Genomic DNA, 17,711 nt, shown 5'->3' with positions numbered 1-17,711 from the left:
ACAGCAAGAAAAAGATTAGTTCTAATTAGAGCACATACGGAGTTAGTTGAAAACTTTGGAGTCTATTTTGAAATCTGTATTGAAACAGGGCAGGTATTTTTGAAGTTGTGATTAAGGGAAAATTAGAAGCTTACTTCTTCCTCTGCTCAATTCTTAAAAGCCAGTTGACGTCTTTCTCATTCTATATGCTTGTTGGTGATTTCATCTACTTCCCCTTATTTCATGACCATCTGTTTGCTGGACTTCCAAATCTATACTCCTAATTTAGCGCTTTTTTCTTAAGTTTGGTACTGTATGTTCAACTGCCTACTGAACATTTCCACATGGATGTTCCACAGATACCTTAAATTCACTATGTCCAAACCCAAAAATGTTACTCTACTTAAAACTCTTCAACTGCTCTTTTTTGCCTTCAGATAAAGTATAAACTCTTTCAGTTGAATTACAACACCCTTTATGATTTACACCTGTTTATCCCAGGTACCTTTTACCTCCTGGCAGGATGGAGGGCTGACCTAGCAATTCAGTGAAAAAAACACATGCCATTCTTTCTCCTGTCTGGTCCTTTGCACATGCTTTTAAATGTATAAAGAAACTGTAGAAAAACTACACAATAAACTTATAACAGTTATTTGTTTTGAGGGGTATAATTGCCTTGTATTCATAAACCTAAATGCTGCTCAGAGCATGGATTTTAGTTATCTACGTACAGTGAAGCCCAGGTTGACCTGAGACACGCTGACTGCCAGATACTTCTCCAACAAAGATGAGTTCATTTGGGGTTAGCAGAGAGTTGCAGTTCACAGTCTGCAACCATAGTGAGCCACGAGCCACGTGCAAAAGTCCCTGGCAAGGAAAGGAAAATACTTCTATAGAGAGGAAAAGGAATTTGGGAGGGCTGTAATAAACAAAGGGTCTGTGGCTTTTCATTGGCTGGGTCCTTCTCCTTCCTCTTGGGCTTTGCTGTACTTGCAGGGTGTGAGAGCTCCCCCTTCTTGTCTCCTAACTCTAGTTAAGTGGGCTTTCTGTTTGTTTATTTTTAATTAATTAATTAATTCCTGCATTCGTTCTTCGTTGCTGCGTGCGGGCTTTCTTTAGTTGCGGTGAGCAGGGGCTACTCTTTGTTGAGATGCGTGGGCTTCTCATTGCACCGGCTTCTCTTGTTGTGGAGCATGGGCTCTAGGCTCGCGGGTTCAGTAGTTGTGGCGCACGGGCTTAGATGCTCCACGGCATGTGGGATCTTCCCAGGTCAGGGCTCGAACCCATGTGCCCTGCATTGACAGGTGGGTTCTTAACCACTGCACCACCAGGGAAGTCTTGTTTATTTATTTTTTATACCCGCAAGCAATGCTGTGATTAAAAAAAAATTATTTTTTAGGTGCTTAATTTGGTTAGGAGTAGTAGATGTAAAATAATGAATTATGTGTAGTGAACACTGTTTCTTCCAAAATAAAAATTTGGGTTCATTTAAAAATATGAGTATAAACTGTCCTCAAAATGCCATTGATATGCTCACAGTAAAATCAGTTGTTTAGTTTTTTTAAGTATCAGTACTTATAAAGAGTAATGTAATTTAAAGTATTTTATTTTGTTACATTTTGTAAGCTACAGATAATAAAATTGTTAATCCTAGTGTATTATCAATGATAGGTAAAGTTAAAAATCTCTCAAGTTACAGCAACTGTTTTAAAAAATGGTTTATGGAGGGCTTCCCTGGTGGCACAGTGGTTGAGAGTCCGCCTGCCGATGCAGGGGACGCGGGTTTGTGCCCCGGTCTGGGAAGATCCCACATGCCGCAGAGCGGCTGGGCTCGTGAGCCATGGCCGCTGAGCCTGCGCGTCCAGATCCTGTGCTTCGCAACAGGAGAGGCCACAACAGTGAGAGGCCCGTGTACCGCAAAAAATAAATAAGTGAAAAATAAAAAATGGGTTATGGGGCTTCCCTGGTGACACAGTGGTTAAGAATCCTCCTGCCAATGCAGGGGACGTGGATTCGAGCCCTGGTCTGGGAAGATCCCACATGCCGCAGAGCAGCTAAGCCTGTGCGCCAGAGCTACTGAGCCTGTGCCCTAGAGCCTGTGAGCCACAACTGCTGGGCCCATGTGCCACAACTACTGAGGCCCACGTGCCTAGAGCCCATGCTCCACAACAAGAGAAGCCACTGCAATGAGAAGCCTGCGCACTGCAACGAAGAGTAGCCCCTGCTCGCTGCAACTAGAGAAAGCCCACACACAGCAACAAAGACCCAACGCAGCCATAAATAAATAAATAAATAAATTTGTTAAAAGAAAAAAAATGTGTTATGTTACCTCCTACACTGTAGGTGGGAATGTAAATTGATGCAGCCACTGTGGAAAACAGTGTGGAGATTCCTCAGAAAACTAAAAATATGATCCAGCAATCCCACTCTTAGGCATATATCCAGACAAAATTATAATTCAAAAAGAATACACGCACCCCTATGTTCATAGCAGCACTGTTCACAATACCCAAGACATGGGAACAAGCTTAAATGTCCATCAACAGAGGAACGGATAAAGGAGATGTGGTGCATTTATACAATGTAATATTACTCAGCCATAAAAAAGAATGAAATAATGCCATTTGCAGCAACATGGATGGACCTAGAGATTAACATACTAAGTGAAGTAAGCCAGACAGAGAAAGACAAATACCATATGATATCTATGTGGAATCTAAAATATGACACAAATGAACGTAGCAGAAACAGACTCACAGACATAAAGAACAGACTTGTGGTTGCCAAGGGGGAGGGGGTGAGGAGGGATGGAGTGGGAGTTTGGGGTGAGCAGATGCAAACTGTTATATATAGAGAATGGATACACAACAAGGTCCTACTATATAGCACAGGGAACCGTATTCAGTATACTGTGATAAAAGCATAATGGAAAAGAATATGAAAAAGAATGTATATATATGTGTAACTGAATCACTTTGCTGTACAGCAGAAATTAACACAACCTTGTAAATCAACTATACTTAAGTAAAATAATTTTTTAATGGGTTACATTAGAGTAAATTATCCCCAGGATGGGAAAGGAGTAAGTAGGAGAAGGACTGTGGAGACCTGCCAGCATAACCGTATGAGTCCCTTGTGGTCAGTAGCTGCCCACCTTCACCTTCTCAGTCTGCATCTTCACTCTCCAGGTCACAGTGGCCTTGAAACACTGGGAAACTGGCATCCAAAAAAAGTGTTATCATAACCAGCAAAGTACCAAAGAAAGCTCCATTATTTTCATCTAAAAGTAAATCACCTACCTGAAACGGTACGTGAAACGGGACTTTCTGAATCATGCTCCCAAAGAGAATAAATTGACTGTGAACTGAATTCTCATTGGTAGCAGAAAGTATTAGCAGGCACTTCTAAGTGATACTTGTAAGATGTTGTCTTTTACAAGTAATCCGTCCCTTTCCCTTCCTGACTGATACTCTGTAATTCAGAAGGGCAAGAGATGCTCTAGGTACCAGCATTTCAACCAGCAGGATGCTGGCAGGAAGGTCCTGAGGAGCAGTGCAGAGCTTTGCAAGAATGACTAACACACAGACACACACACACAGACACACAGACACACACACACACACACACACACAGTCACCTTAGAGATTTTTTAAAAAACAAACCTGATCCTATATTTGAAAAAATAACCCCTAACCTACCTTCTTCTGAGACATTTGCGTAAACTAACGGTTTATGATCATTTGCCATTTTCTGCTCATGGACAGTGAAGTTTATAGATAATATATTGAGATATTGGATAGCTTTTCTCATTTTGCTAATGGGATATCTTTCTGCACATTTCTTTACACACCTAGAAAGAGACCATATCTGATCATCTGATCTGAATCCAGTGTTAGGCTATATCTGATCATCTGATCTGAATCCAGTGTTAGGCTAACGCTGTAATCTTACCGTGAACCTATAAAAGTACGCCGCTAATACAATCTTCAGATTGTTTGAAATGTGGGAAAATAAAAACAAAAGAGATCAACAGGGAGATTATCTCAAGTTCTTCTAGAAAAGAAGCATTAAATAAAATGCCCTTTCCAGTGAAGAGAGCAGGAAGCACCAAGGCTCCATTCACAGACACCACCAAAAACCAGAATCCTGTGGATTCTCGCAGTGGGTCACAAAACAAGATGATTGAAAATGAAAATACAGTTGAGCTCAAGCAGTTCCCAACTTCTACACTAGTTATATTTCAAAATTTGATTTATCCACCTTAGTACTTAGACCCTGGAATTCACTTACCCAATTTAATTATTTTGCATACTGTTCTTAAGAGCCCATGACTGTTCATTTAAAAAAAAAAAAGTAAGCCACAATGTACCTGAATGCCAATACAACTCTGAATCAAAAGAAAGCATACTCAAAGGTGTAATAAAAGAACGATATCTACACTGTTTACATGGACTGAGAAACCCCTCAGACCAAAGTCATTGACGGCAGGCATGTAAGCACTTCAACAGAATTGTGCACATGGGGCCTGGAGGGTGAAGGTCAGGGAGGCCAGTGCTCAGGAAGATGTTTGCCTGACTGTGAAGCCTGTGCCTTAAGTATGAGGAGAAGGCATAGGGGCGGGAGCCGTGTTTCCGAGGCGAGGCGAAGGGACTGTCCTCACAGACCGCCCCCTCTTTGTACTGTCATTATCGTGGGTCCTGTTACCACAGACCCAGTTCTGTATCTCCTTCCTAGATTCAGGGGAAGCGTGGCAGGGTGTACACTGTGGCACAGGTGGTGGCTGGCGAACAGGCAAGAGGGCAATTCAAATGCAGTGTTAAATCCTGAAGGGGATTCCTGTGGCCCTTCCCGTGTCCGTTTGCCTGTAGTGACTGAGGTGACTTGAGCCATCGGAGACCCTGTTTACAGAAATTTTAACAAAAGGATGTCTTGGTGGGTTTTTTTAATAGAATAAAGAGAGAAGTTTAGCAATTTGATGGATTTTTTTTATTCGTGGTACTCAAATTCTCTTAATAGTGCTCCCCTTGCAATCAAGGTAAAGTAATAGCGTTAGCTCTGCTGTGGTTTTTTTTTTTTTTTTTTTAACATCTTTATTGGAGGATAATTGCTTTACAATGGTGTGTTAGTTTCTGCTTTATAACAAAGTGAATCAGTTATACATATACATATATCTCTTCCCTCTTGCATCTCCCTCCCTCCCAACCTCCCTATCCCACCCTGCTATGTGGCCACAAAGCACCGAGCTGATCTCCCTGTGCTATGCGGCTGCTTCCCACTAGCTATCTATTTTACCTTTGGTAGTGTATATATGTCCATGCCGCTCTCTCACTTTGTCCCAGCTTACCTTTCCCCCTCCCCGTGTCCTCAAGTACGTTCTCTACGTCTGCATCTTTATTTCCGTCTTGCCCCAGGTTCTTCATGACCATTTTTTTTTTTTTTTAGATTCCATATATATATGTGTTAGCATACGGTGTTTGTTTTTCTCTTTCTGACTTACTTCACTCTGTATGACAGACTCTAGGTCCATCCACCCCACTACAGGTAACTCAATTTCGTTTCTTTTTATGGCTGAGTAATATTCCATTGTATATATGTGCCACATCTTCTTTATCCATTCATCTGTCGATGGACACTTAGGTTGCTTCCATGTCCTGGCTATTGTAAATAGAGCTGCAATGCACATTGTGGTACATGACTCTCTTTGAATTATGGTTTTCTCAGGGTATATGCCTGAGATATTGGGATTGCTGGGTCGTATGGTAGTTCTATTTTTAGTTTCTTAAGGAACCTCCATGCTGTTCTCCTTGGTGGGTGTATCAGTTCACATTCCCACCAACAGTGCAAGAGGGTTCCCTTTTCTCCACACCCTCTCCAGCATTTATTGTTTGTAGATTTTTTGATGATGGCCATTCTGATTGGTGTGAGATGATATCTCATTGTAGTTTTGATTTGCATTTCTCTAATGATTAATAATGTTGAGCATTCTTTCATGTGTTTGTTGGCAATCTGTATGTCTTCTTTGGAGAAATGTCTGTTTAGGTCTTCTGCCCATTTTTGGATTGGGTTGTTTGTATTTTTGATACTGAGCTGCCTGAGCTGCTTGTAAATTTTGGAGATTAATCCTTTGTCAGTTGCTTCATTTGCAAATATTTTCTCCCATTCTGAGGGTTCTTTTCATCTTGTTTATGGTTTCCTTGGCTGTGCAAAAGCTTCTAAGTTTCATTAAGTCCCATTTGTTTATTTTTGTTTTTATTTCCATTTCTCTAGGAGGTGGGTCAAAAGGATCTTGCTGTGATTTATGTCATAGAGTGTTCTGCCTATGTTTTCCTCTAAGAGTTTGATAGTGTCCAGCCTTACATTTAGGTCTTTAATCCATTTTGAGTTTATTTTTGTGTATGGTGTTAGGGAGTGTTCTAATTTCATTCTTTTACAGGTACCTGTCCAGTTTCCCAGCACCACTTATTGAAGATGCTTTTTTCCATTGTATATTCTTGCCTCCTTTATCAAAGATAAGGTGACCATATATGTGTGGGTTTATTTCTGGGCTTTCTATCCTGTTCCATTGATCTTTCTGTTTTTGTGCCAGTACCATACTGTCTTGATTACTGTAGCTTTGTAGTATAGTTTGAAGTCAGGGAGCCTGATTCCTCCACCTCCGTTTTTCTTCTCAAGATTGTTTTCGCTATTCAGGGTCTTTTGTTTTCCCATAGAAATTGTGAAATTTTTTGTTCTAGTTCTGTGAAAAATGCCAGTAGTAGTTTGATAGGGATTGCATTGACTCTGTAGATTGCTTTGGGTAGTAGAGTCATTTTTACAATGTTGATTCTTCCAATCCAAGAACATGATATGTCTCTCCATCTATTTGTATCATCTTTAATTTCTTTCATCAGTGTCTTATAATTTTCTGCATACAGGACTTTCCTTAGGTAGGTTTATTCCTAGGTATTTTATTCTTTTTGTTGCAATCGTAAATGGGAGAGTTTTCTTAATTTCACTTTCAGATTTTTCATCATTAGTGTATAGGAATGCAAGAGATTTCTGCGCATTAATTTTGTATCCTGCTACTTTGCCAAATTCCTTGATTAGCTCTAGTAGTTTTATGGTAGCTTCTTTAGGATTCTCTATGTATATTATCATGTCATCTGCAAACAGTGACAGCTTTACTTCTTCCTTTCCGATTTGCATTCCTTTTATCTCTTTTTCTTCACTGATTGCTGTGGCTAAAACTTCCAAAACTGTGTTGAATAATAGCGGTGAGAGTGGGTAACCTTGTCTTTTCCTGATCTTAGTGGAAATGCTTTCAGTTTTTCACCACTGAGGACGATGTTGGCTGTGGGTTTGTCATATATAGCCTTTTATTATGTTGAGGTAAGTTCCGTCTATACCTACTTTCTGGAGGGTTTTTATCATAAATGGGTGTTGAATTTTGTCAAAAGCTTTCTCTGCATCTATTGAGATGATCATATGGTTTTTCTCCTTCAGTTTGTTAATATGGTGTGTCACGTTGATTGATTTGCGTATATTGAAGAATACTTGCATTCCTGGGATAAACCCCACTTGATCATTGTGTATGATCCTTTTAATGTGTTGTTGGATTCTGTTTGCTGGTATTTTGTTGAGGATTTTTGCATCTATGTTCATCAGTGATATTGGCTTGTAGTTTTCTTTCCTTGTGACATGTTTGTCTGGTTTTGGTATCAGGGCGATGGTGGCCTCGTAGAATGAGTTTGGGAGTGTTCCTCCCTATGCTATATTTTGGAAGAGTTTGAGAAGGATAGGTGTTAGCTCTTCTCTAAATATTTGATAGAATTCGCCTGTGAAGCCATCTGGTCTTGGGCTTTTATTTGTTGGAAGATGTTTAATCACATTTTCAGTTTTCAGTGCTTGTGATTGGTCAGTTCGTATTTTCTATTTCTTCTGGTTCAGTCTCGGAAGATTGTGCATTTCTAAGAATTTGTCCATTTCTTCCAGATTGTCCATTTTTGCTGGGAGTTAATTTATTGTCAAGCGACACTACCTGGCGGGGATTCCTACTCATTCCCTCCCTCAGCATGCCCCCCTATGCACAGTTACTTTGAGTTTGTCTAACAGACCATATTCACTTCGGCCCCTGGTCTCTGCACATTTTCCTTCTACTTGCACCTAACCTGCCTTTACCCCTCTCAGATTTTCAGCGGAAATGTCACCTCCTCAGAGAGGTGTATTTAGTTGTCTCCTGTCTCTCCCATTAGCTGAGTGAGTCAGGAGGGTAGGAACCATGTCCATTTTGTGTACTCCTCTATACCCAGGGTTTAGCACCATGCCTGAGATGTAGTTAGAACTCAGTCGGTACACAGTCTTGAAGAAACATAGGGGAATCTCTGTGTAATGTTTCTTCAGGTGTGAAGAGCTACTTCATAATTTACATTTAAAAATCTCCAGTGCTTAATGATTATACAGACATTCAATTTCTTGATGAAACAGTATCAATATACTTTTTAGAAAAACTTTTAATTCTATATTGGAATATAGTTGATTAACAATGTTGTGTTAGTTTCCGGTGTACAGCAAAGGGATTTTGAAAGGGAGCCCTTCTCCTGAAGATATAAATACAAATATAGCAGCACTAATTTTAAGGAAACATTTCAGTATCTGACAAGTCTATAGACCACAGCAGAGTTTGCACAAATGTTAGCAAATCACTGCTTCTAAAAATGTAATAACGGGAGTCAGAAATTTGTCAAACAAGATTAGTGTTAATGTTATTCTTCTCAAGTAAAATATAGGTCTGTCTAGACAAATAATATTTTAAGTTAAAATATCATCAAATATCCACCTTTGTTTTGTGCAGTTTCCACAACTTTAGCCGGTTGTGTCTATACTAATTTTCTTACTGAATTTTTAAATCAACACACTTTAAAAATCTTAAGTAAATACATTTATTACACATGAATAAAAAAAATTGAGAGCTGCCTGCAACATTTTGCTGCTGACAGCTGACATATTTTGAGAAACATGAGCTTGACTTGCTGGTCCCTGCAGAAGATGGGGTTTGGTTACATAGCATACATGCTATTAAGGTTGCCAAGGACAGAACACACCTCATATTCAGCTTTAGTTGTAGCGTATAATCAATACCACAGTAGAATTAGAATTATTCAGATGGGGGACACATAGCTTTGAAATTTAAAGAAAAATAATTTTTTTACAAAATTCCTGTATACACTAATGAAAGTAAGATGTGTATAATTTTAAAGTAAACTGTGGTATTCTTTTACTCCTCATTTGTGGTTAGCTTTGAGTATATTCTGCTTACTGACTAAATTTCCTTTTTGGATAGGTACATCATGTGCCTGAGCTCACTTCGTGTTCTTATTTTAAGGAACTTGTGCGGTTCCTGTTCTGCTTTGAAATACCTCTCAGCTGTAGCCATAGATCTCACATTATAGCAGATTAAGAAAACATCATGGGGGAATAACTAACTTTACGACACCAAAAATAGGTGTTGGGAGTTGGTAATGACTACTGTGTCCTCATTAGCATAAATGTAGTTATATATATGTAGTTGTTTCTAGGTACACATACAAGAGATAGGTAAAAGTTGTTGAAAACTTGAAATTTCAAATACCGCTATTAAGATGAAAAAACAAATAATATTTATTAAGCTATTTATTAAGCTCTAATTACATACCAGGCACTATGCTAAACACTTTATCTGTTATTTCATTTAATTGTCTCAAAAACCAGAAGGGAGATAAGGAACCGAGATAAGGAGCGGCCAGTAAGTTGGGCAGGTGAAATTGACATACACCTGTTGTATTCCAGAGCCGGAGCTCTGTACACTTTCAATTTCAGATTCTAAAAACCGTCTTTCACCAATTCCTCCCAGTATTCCACATAATGGTGAGGATCTAATAGATAAATTGACTACTGACTGATCTAGTAGATGCGGATCTAATAGATAAACTGACCACTGCTGACTGACCTAGTAGATGTGGAAAACATCCTCCTGGTTTCTTTCACATCAAGGCTTTTGCACATCCTTCAAACTCTGGTCTCCTAAAGGTAGGAATAATATTGATCTCACTGTGAAAATAATCAGGCAACCGTTAGTACCATAAACTCTCACTAATGATTACCTAGAATTACACGATAGCGAGCAAAGTCACATACTTTGGATGCCGGCTGAAGCATACATCCACAGCTACTGGTGCTTCCGGTGTGCTTGCCAAGTGAAACGATGTTATCATTCCAGGCACATGGGCACCCAGGCCTAGCTGATGGAGTGCAGTGCAAATCACATCAAGGTCAGGGATTTGGTTTCCTTATGGGCTAGTTAGCTGCCCACCGTCAGAGACAGAGCATGGGCTCAGTGCCAGCCGGTTGCATGGTATGTTTGGGTGGATATAGTAATTAGAGAAAAGCATGACTAACATCCACATCTAGGAGAGATGCCTGAGACTGAAGCTAATAAGAATCCACATAAAATGTCTAAAATAGCCTGGCTACAGGAAAGTTTTTCAGAAGCGTCACACTCTGTCTTGTGATGTAAAGGACAAGTATCTCAATGCATATTGTTAGGAAATTCCAATGGAAGAAATCTACAAACGTGGGTGTTATGACAGAGGACATGCACAATACATACATTTACGTAAGTTCTTTTTATATAAATACTTTATATTAAAATACTGTAAGTAAGTTACTTTTGGATTATATATTCCTTATTGTATCATGTTTTACTAAACATTATATATATTTTACTCAATATTGTTTTAAGAAACCCACTTATACTCTAATTTGTAGGCTGTTTATGGAATTTTTAAGAGTACTCTGACTATATATAATTTTTGCCTTATGCATTAACTTTAGAATCAACCTACAAGTAAGCGGTGACTCGCGAGCACAAAAGTAGAGGGATAGATGTTGTAATAACAACCAGAGTAAGAAGGGGCTTTTCGTGGATCTGGATATGTTATAATTTAAAAACATTTGCAGACTGTCTGAAACATATCCAAGAGCAAAGATGCCCTAATTATAGACATACGGTCACGGTTCTTTATACAAAAACATGCAGAGAAAAGGGAAAGGTAATTTGTTAACCAATAATGGCTTGAGAGACATGTATTACTGTAAAATGCCTCCACCAAAAATCCATTTGCAGTATAATTTGGCTTCCTAACTTTCAGAGTCTACGTAGCAGAAAGAAGGAGGCTTCCTCTCTACATTGAACCACTGCAGGTCACTCAGGCAGTAACTGTCATCTGACTTGTGCGTGTCCTTGTCCAAGACCTCGCACCAGGTTATGAACCTGTTAAAAGACCACGTGCTTTTCACCTCTGTATTCACTGTGGTGTCTCAGCTGAGAGTCGCGGGAACTCAGAAACATCAGATGAATTTTTCTGGTTCTTGGATCATGTCGCTTTCTCATGGCAAATTAAAAAGTGATTTACTCGTCTGTAAATCAATCTCTTGTGAGTTTGGTTAACACAAATTAATTTCCCAGAGTTTGATTCCCTTGGGTGAAGGGATAAAATTAGATTTCAGTGGAATGTACATAGATCAGGAGGGTACAGGGGACAAAGTTGCTAATAAATTCCTGTAAATGAACGGTATGTTTCTCCAGTGCATATCAATGGGATTTCATGATAAGCTAACCCTCTTTCTGTGCCACATCCTCTGATGTTTTTTCCCATCTCATGATGTTCAAATAGGAATAAGGGTGTAGATTTCTTTTTATTTTTGCCCTTTATTATTATAGAAAGACATAACTCTCCACTTCTTGAATGGTTTTAAAGGTATATAAATATATTAAAGGAAGAAAATATAGTCTCTTTATAGAATCTAGAGGTTTAAACAATTAGAACGATAAACGGACAAACATAGTAATTTTATTTAGCAATCCCTAAAGGCAAGAGGCAGCAAATTCCATCTTGAAAGTCCCAGCAAATCTGTGATCAGTATCCTGTGGGTGTAGTTAGCAGTCTGGTGTTTTGAGAAGGAAAATAATGGTTTTTAACTGGCTCATTTCTGAGTTACATCCTGAAAGGAGAGGAATGAACTTAGAGCCGATATTAACAGGTGGTAATTAATTATGGGTTCTGCATGCTTAACGTCCTAGCCTAAGGCAAGGTGAGACAACTGAGGCCATTAACTTCAATAATTGGAATCGGTATCTCTCTTAAGTAGTATTTTATAGCACGTTAACAATGGTTGATTAGTATTAAATCAGAAAACAAGCTGTTTTCTTACTAAAGCATGTTTTACTAATGCAGATTCATACCTATACATGTAAATGTGCAGTATAACTTATAGGAGGCAATGTCTTTTACAAAGGTAAAAAGAAAGATAAATGTAAAACGTTTGTCAAATTTTAAAGTCAGTATCTCTTGACGGCCCACGATTGGCTACCTTTAATTATAAAGAACTGGGAACAAGAAAAATTTTAAACATTTAATTTTATTATTAAAGCTGAAAAATTCCCAACTGAAATGTTTATTCTTTTAGGAAGATTTTATGCCATCTGACTTAATGTTTTAAATACTAGGTGGTTATTCCACATTAATTATATAAGCAGTGCTGTAGGCGTCATGTACAAATTACATCATAGTAATGGCAGTCCTCTTTCCAAAGAGTTGTTTGTTTTGTTTTTAAGAACATTTAATGAACATTTGCATTTGTAATACTTTCACACATAACTATTACCACATTGATTTTGAAATACTTAATGTCATTTGCTTATACTTTGGGTTTTTGTTAAACGATCCCAACCTCCCCTGAGAGGTCCATTTTGTTACGACTCGAGTGAACATATAATTTATCTGCCAAACTTTTGGGGAGTGAAAGGGGATGCTGTTATTAAAAATAAATATGCCAGGACAACAGGTGTAAACCAGGATATATATCACCCAGTGCAGTAGTAGACTATTACAATATTATAGTAGAATAGTCCCTGAATTATTATACTCCCTATTCACCAGATGCATCTGTGGAGAAATGCTTTCAGGATCCCTGCTTGGGGTAACTGGAATGCATGTTTCCCTGAGATCTGGGTCTCCCGCACCTCCAAGTCACTGGACGTGTTTTTGTTGTTGTTTTCACTTCGGTGCCTGGTGCCCAGCACATGAAGATGAAACGAGTGGAAGCTCAGGCCCCAGACTAGGATAGGAATGTGCTGGAATTGTGCAAAGGGTGGGGGTGGGGGGTCGGAAATGAAGGGAATTGCGGGCTGAACACAGGGAAGCTGGGCTCTCCTTCCTGTTTAAACTCCAAGGGAGAGTCTCTTATGGGATTGCCAGAATTTGAGCCATTTCCGCCAATCTGGTGTTTTACTCACTACCCGCTCAGAGAAGGACAACGGCCATTCATAAGATACTACCGATAAGGGATTAATATCCGACACATACAAACAGCTCACACAGCTCAACGTCAGAAAAACAAACAACCTGATTAACAAATAGGCAGAAGAACTTAATAGACATTTTTCCAAAGAAGAAATGCAGATGGCCAACAGGCCATATGAAAAGATGCTCTACATCCTTAATCACCCGGGAGATGCAAATCAAAGCCACAAGGAGATATCACCTCACAGCTGTCAGAATGACTATTATCAAAAAGAACACAAATAAATGTTGGTGAGATTGTGGAGAAAAAAGAACCCTTGTGCACTGTTGGTGGGAATGTAAATTGGTGCAGCCACTGTGGAGAACAGTAGTGAAGTTCCTCAAAAAACGAAAAATAGAACTACCTTATGACCCAGTAATTCCACTCCTGGGTATATATCCAAAACAAACCAAAAACAAAAACACTAATTCAGAAAGAGTCATGCACCCCCCATTGTTCATAGCAGCACTATTTACAATAGGCAAGATATAGAAGCAACCTAAATGTCCATCAGTAGATGAATGGAAGAAGATGTGGTATATATGTACAATGGAATTATTACTCAGCCATAGAAAAGAATGAAATAATGCCATTTGCAGCTACACGCATGGACCTAGAGATTATCATACTAAGTGAAGTAAGTCAGAAAGACAAATACTGTGTGATATCACTTATATGTGGGATCTAAAAAATACCACAAACTAGTGAACACAATAAAAAAGAAGCAGACTTACAGATAACAGAGAACAAACCAGTGATTACCAGCAGGGGGAGAGAGAAGTGGGAAGGGGTAATATAGCAATGGGGAGTAAGAGGTACAAATTATTAGATATAAAATAAGCTACAAGGATATATACAACACAGGGAATATAACCAATATTTTATAATAACTGTGAATGGAGCATAACCTTTAAAACTTGTGAATCACTATATTGTACACCAGTAACTTATATAATATTGTACATCAACTATACTTCAGTAAAAATAAATAAATAAATTAAGTTAAAAGAAAAAATAGAGACCATTCATAAGAGTGGTGAATGTTTAAGTTTACCAGGATTCTGGAGTGGGGGAAGGGACGGATCTGGGGTTTCAGCGCCGCCCTCTTCAGTTCACCTGTTCTCCCCCATTCTGCTGCTGGAGACTGTTTTAAATCAGAAGGGGTCAACATTGATAGGATTGAAGGGACAAGGAAAGGGGGCAGGTCAGGCAAGAGGGGAAGGAGAGGGAATTGGGAGAACAGTAGTGGATTTGGCCCCAGGCACAACAGGTTCTAGAATTTTAAAGTGGGGGAGAGAGAGGAAGTGCTTCGGCTGAGAAGCCTGTGTGCATGGCGAGCTGCAGGTAGGACAGTCACAGAGATGCCCCTCTGTCTGGACATATAACCTATAATTAATCTATACCTGTCTGAGTCATACGTATTTTAGACAGGTCTGTAATCTTCTCAGAAAAATAACAGCATGAGTAGACTTGCTCAGTTTTTCTCTTGTTCCAGTGATTTCACAGCAATACCTCTTTGCTCCCAGAAAAAAAGAAAGGTCTTGTAGCTCCACATTATCTTTAAATGTGCTTTTATTGTGTGCTTACCTGCACTACGGTCGTTCGGTGTACAGACCCCATGGTGCATGTACGATCTTTAAAATGGGGGAAACCATGTAAGGAAGTTAAATTAGGAAAAAAAGAAACAAATCAAAACAGAGTACAAATAGCAAGGTTAAATTGAGTGCTGTTAACCCCCTGCTGGTACCAGCTAATAGTGCAGAAGCAACAGTGGAAATCTGAAACAGAGGTTCGTGTTGGGAAATTTCAGCTCGTGACAGTTATAAATGAAATATATTGGCTAGTTTTTCTTCCTAGGGTATCCCTTTAAAGAAGAGTTCAAAGATGATACTCAGTGTATATCCAGTAGAAATAATAAAAACTAAAATAATATCTTAGTCTGAAGTACCCATTAGAATTCAGGTGAGTTCCCCCCCCCCCCCCGCCTTTAAAAAAGTAAGATGTAACTTACATAGAGCAAAATGTGTAAACGTTAAGTTTTATTTATACACCATACAGCTCAGTGACTTTTAAGATAGGAATAAACCCATGTCATCAGCAAGCAGATCAAAGTTCTGAACATTATCACCATGCCAGAAAGTTCTCTCCTGCCTCTCAAAACCATGTCTGTTATTATTCGGAAGGTTGATTCTCTAGTTATTCTCAATTCGCCTCCAGTTCTATGTGAACGACCATATCAGTTTCACAGTCACAGGCTTGTTGCCTGTAGTTGCAACAAGCAATTGCCTTCTCTCCGCAGTGTGTTTCCAGAACACTTCTCTTCTGCTGTTGGCCTTATTCTCTCATATCCAGTTAAATGGAAAACAGCTCTTATTTTATGGATAAGTAGGTAATTCAATAACAGTGACATAGTTGCCTTAGCAGAAAACTTGCTACTTTGAGAATATGGGTAATGAGAAAATCTGAGAACAAATCAGTGACATTGAATGACAAATATAAAGTATCCATAATACTGTATGTAGTAGGGTATAGGTATTTAACATCTTGAAACACCATTCATTAAAAATATGTTCGTAACTGGTTGTAGATTTCATCACATAGAAAAAGTGCTAGCCACGCTCTAATTTAATAACTAGTACATCTTTTGAAAACTTAAAATTTTATAAGCAATAGCCACAATGATTCTTCTTCTCTGCTTTCACTTCTCCTCTCTTCCCTTTTTATGAGAAAGTTGCACTCAGGAAGTTTTTGTTTGCCCGTGCGTCTTCCTCCTGGCATCTTCCACTGGAGGTGTTCTTTGGTTGTCTTCACCTCTTTTTCTTCCCATTTCCAGAACTCAGCAACATCTTTTCTCTGCATATTCAGATGAATCCAGTAGTTCCACCTCCACCACTGGTGGAGCTTAGGATTTCCTCATCCTACAACCCCAGTCCTTAAATATCAAAATGCCGTTCTCACAGCTCCTTGTTTTCTCACCATATCACAGAGCACACCTATCCATTCTTCCTTTCACACCCTTCCTATGAAAATATAGTACCCATTTATTTAGAAAGCTTTTAACTATCATGAATTTGGTTCTATCCTATTTCCTGGAATACTTTATATAGAAAGGCTACATATAAAAAACCAGGGCATTCTGTTCCTAGATTCCCGTGTGGGGTTTACTTTGTTTTAAATTTAGTCAGTGCTTCTTTAATCATCTAAGTGAACACTATTGTCTATAGGCAATCCATTTCCACATTTTGTGTGTTGATGATTAGCTGCTGGGTAGTAGGGCCAGGTGCCCACTGCCCTCAGGGTGAGCACAGCCTCACTGGAGTGAGTGCCACAGGGAAGGCCTTGACAGCGATTCAGGACAGGGACAAACTTAGGACAAAGACAGGAAAGGAAATCTGGCAGGAAAGTAATATAGAACTGAGAAAAGACAAAAAGTTGTACAAAGAATGCAGACAGGTTAAGAGAAAAAATTAACGATGCAGGGTCATTAGGTTCACTGAAACAAAGCAAAAGCAAAGCAAAACAAACCCTGCTTTTTGAAAACTAAAAATAGAATTACCATATGATCCAGCAATTCCATTCCTGGGCATATATCCAGAAAAAACTATAATTCAAAAAGATACGTGCACCCCTATGTTCATAGCAGCACCATTCACAATAGGCAGGACATGGAAACAACCGAAATGTCCATCAACAGATGAATGGATAAAGAAGATGTGGTACATATATACAATGGAATATTACCTAGCCATAAAAAAGAATGAAATAATGCCATTTGCAGCAACATGGATGGACCTAGAGATTATCATACTAAGTGAAGTAAGTCAGACAAAGACAAATATCATATGATATCACTTATATGTAGAATGTAAAATATGACACAGATGAACCTATCTGTGAAACTGAAACTGAATCACGGACATAGAGAACAGACTTGTGGTTGCCAGGGGTGGGAGTTGGGGGAGGGATGGAGTGGGAGGTTGGGATTAGCAGATGCAAACTATTATATAGAGAATGGATAAACAACAAGGTCCTACTGTATAGCACAGGGAACTATATTCAATATCCTGTGATAAAACATAATGGAAAAGAATATGAAAAAGAATGTATATATATGTGTAACTGAATCACTTTGCTGTACAGCAGAAATTAACACAACATTGTAAATCAACTCTACTTCAATAAAAATTTTAAAAATTAAAAGTAAAAACCTGCTTTTGGTTAAAAAAAAAAAGATGAGGAAACAAAACATGGAAGAGAGCAGAAACGTGTTCTGGGGACTGAGTTGATAGAGCTTTTGAGAAATTTTCACGGGTCTAAAACAGTAATTAGCAATGGAAAGAGCTTGTATTTTCCACTTCCTACATGAGGCTATT

General features: G+C 38.8%; 1 protein-coding gene across 2 annotated transcripts in view; it reads left to right on the top strand.

Annotated features, from left to right (window-relative positions):
- Window positions 1-17,711, top strand: part of LOC116753107 (ubiquitin-conjugating enzyme E2 E2) — a 353,959-nt gene that overhangs the window by 102,419 nt on the left and 233,829 nt on the right. The gene's annotated exons all lie outside the window — the stretch shown is intronic.

The sequence above is a fragment of the Phocoena sinus genome, chromosome 4 (assembly GCF_008692025.1).
Source record: "Phocoena sinus isolate mPhoSin1 chromosome 4, mPhoSin1.pri, whole genome shotgun sequence".
Taxonomy (NCBI): Eukaryota; Metazoa; Chordata; class Mammalia; order Artiodactyla; family Phocoenidae; genus Phocoena; species Phocoena sinus.
This window is presented reverse-complemented; position numbering and strand designations above follow the sequence as displayed.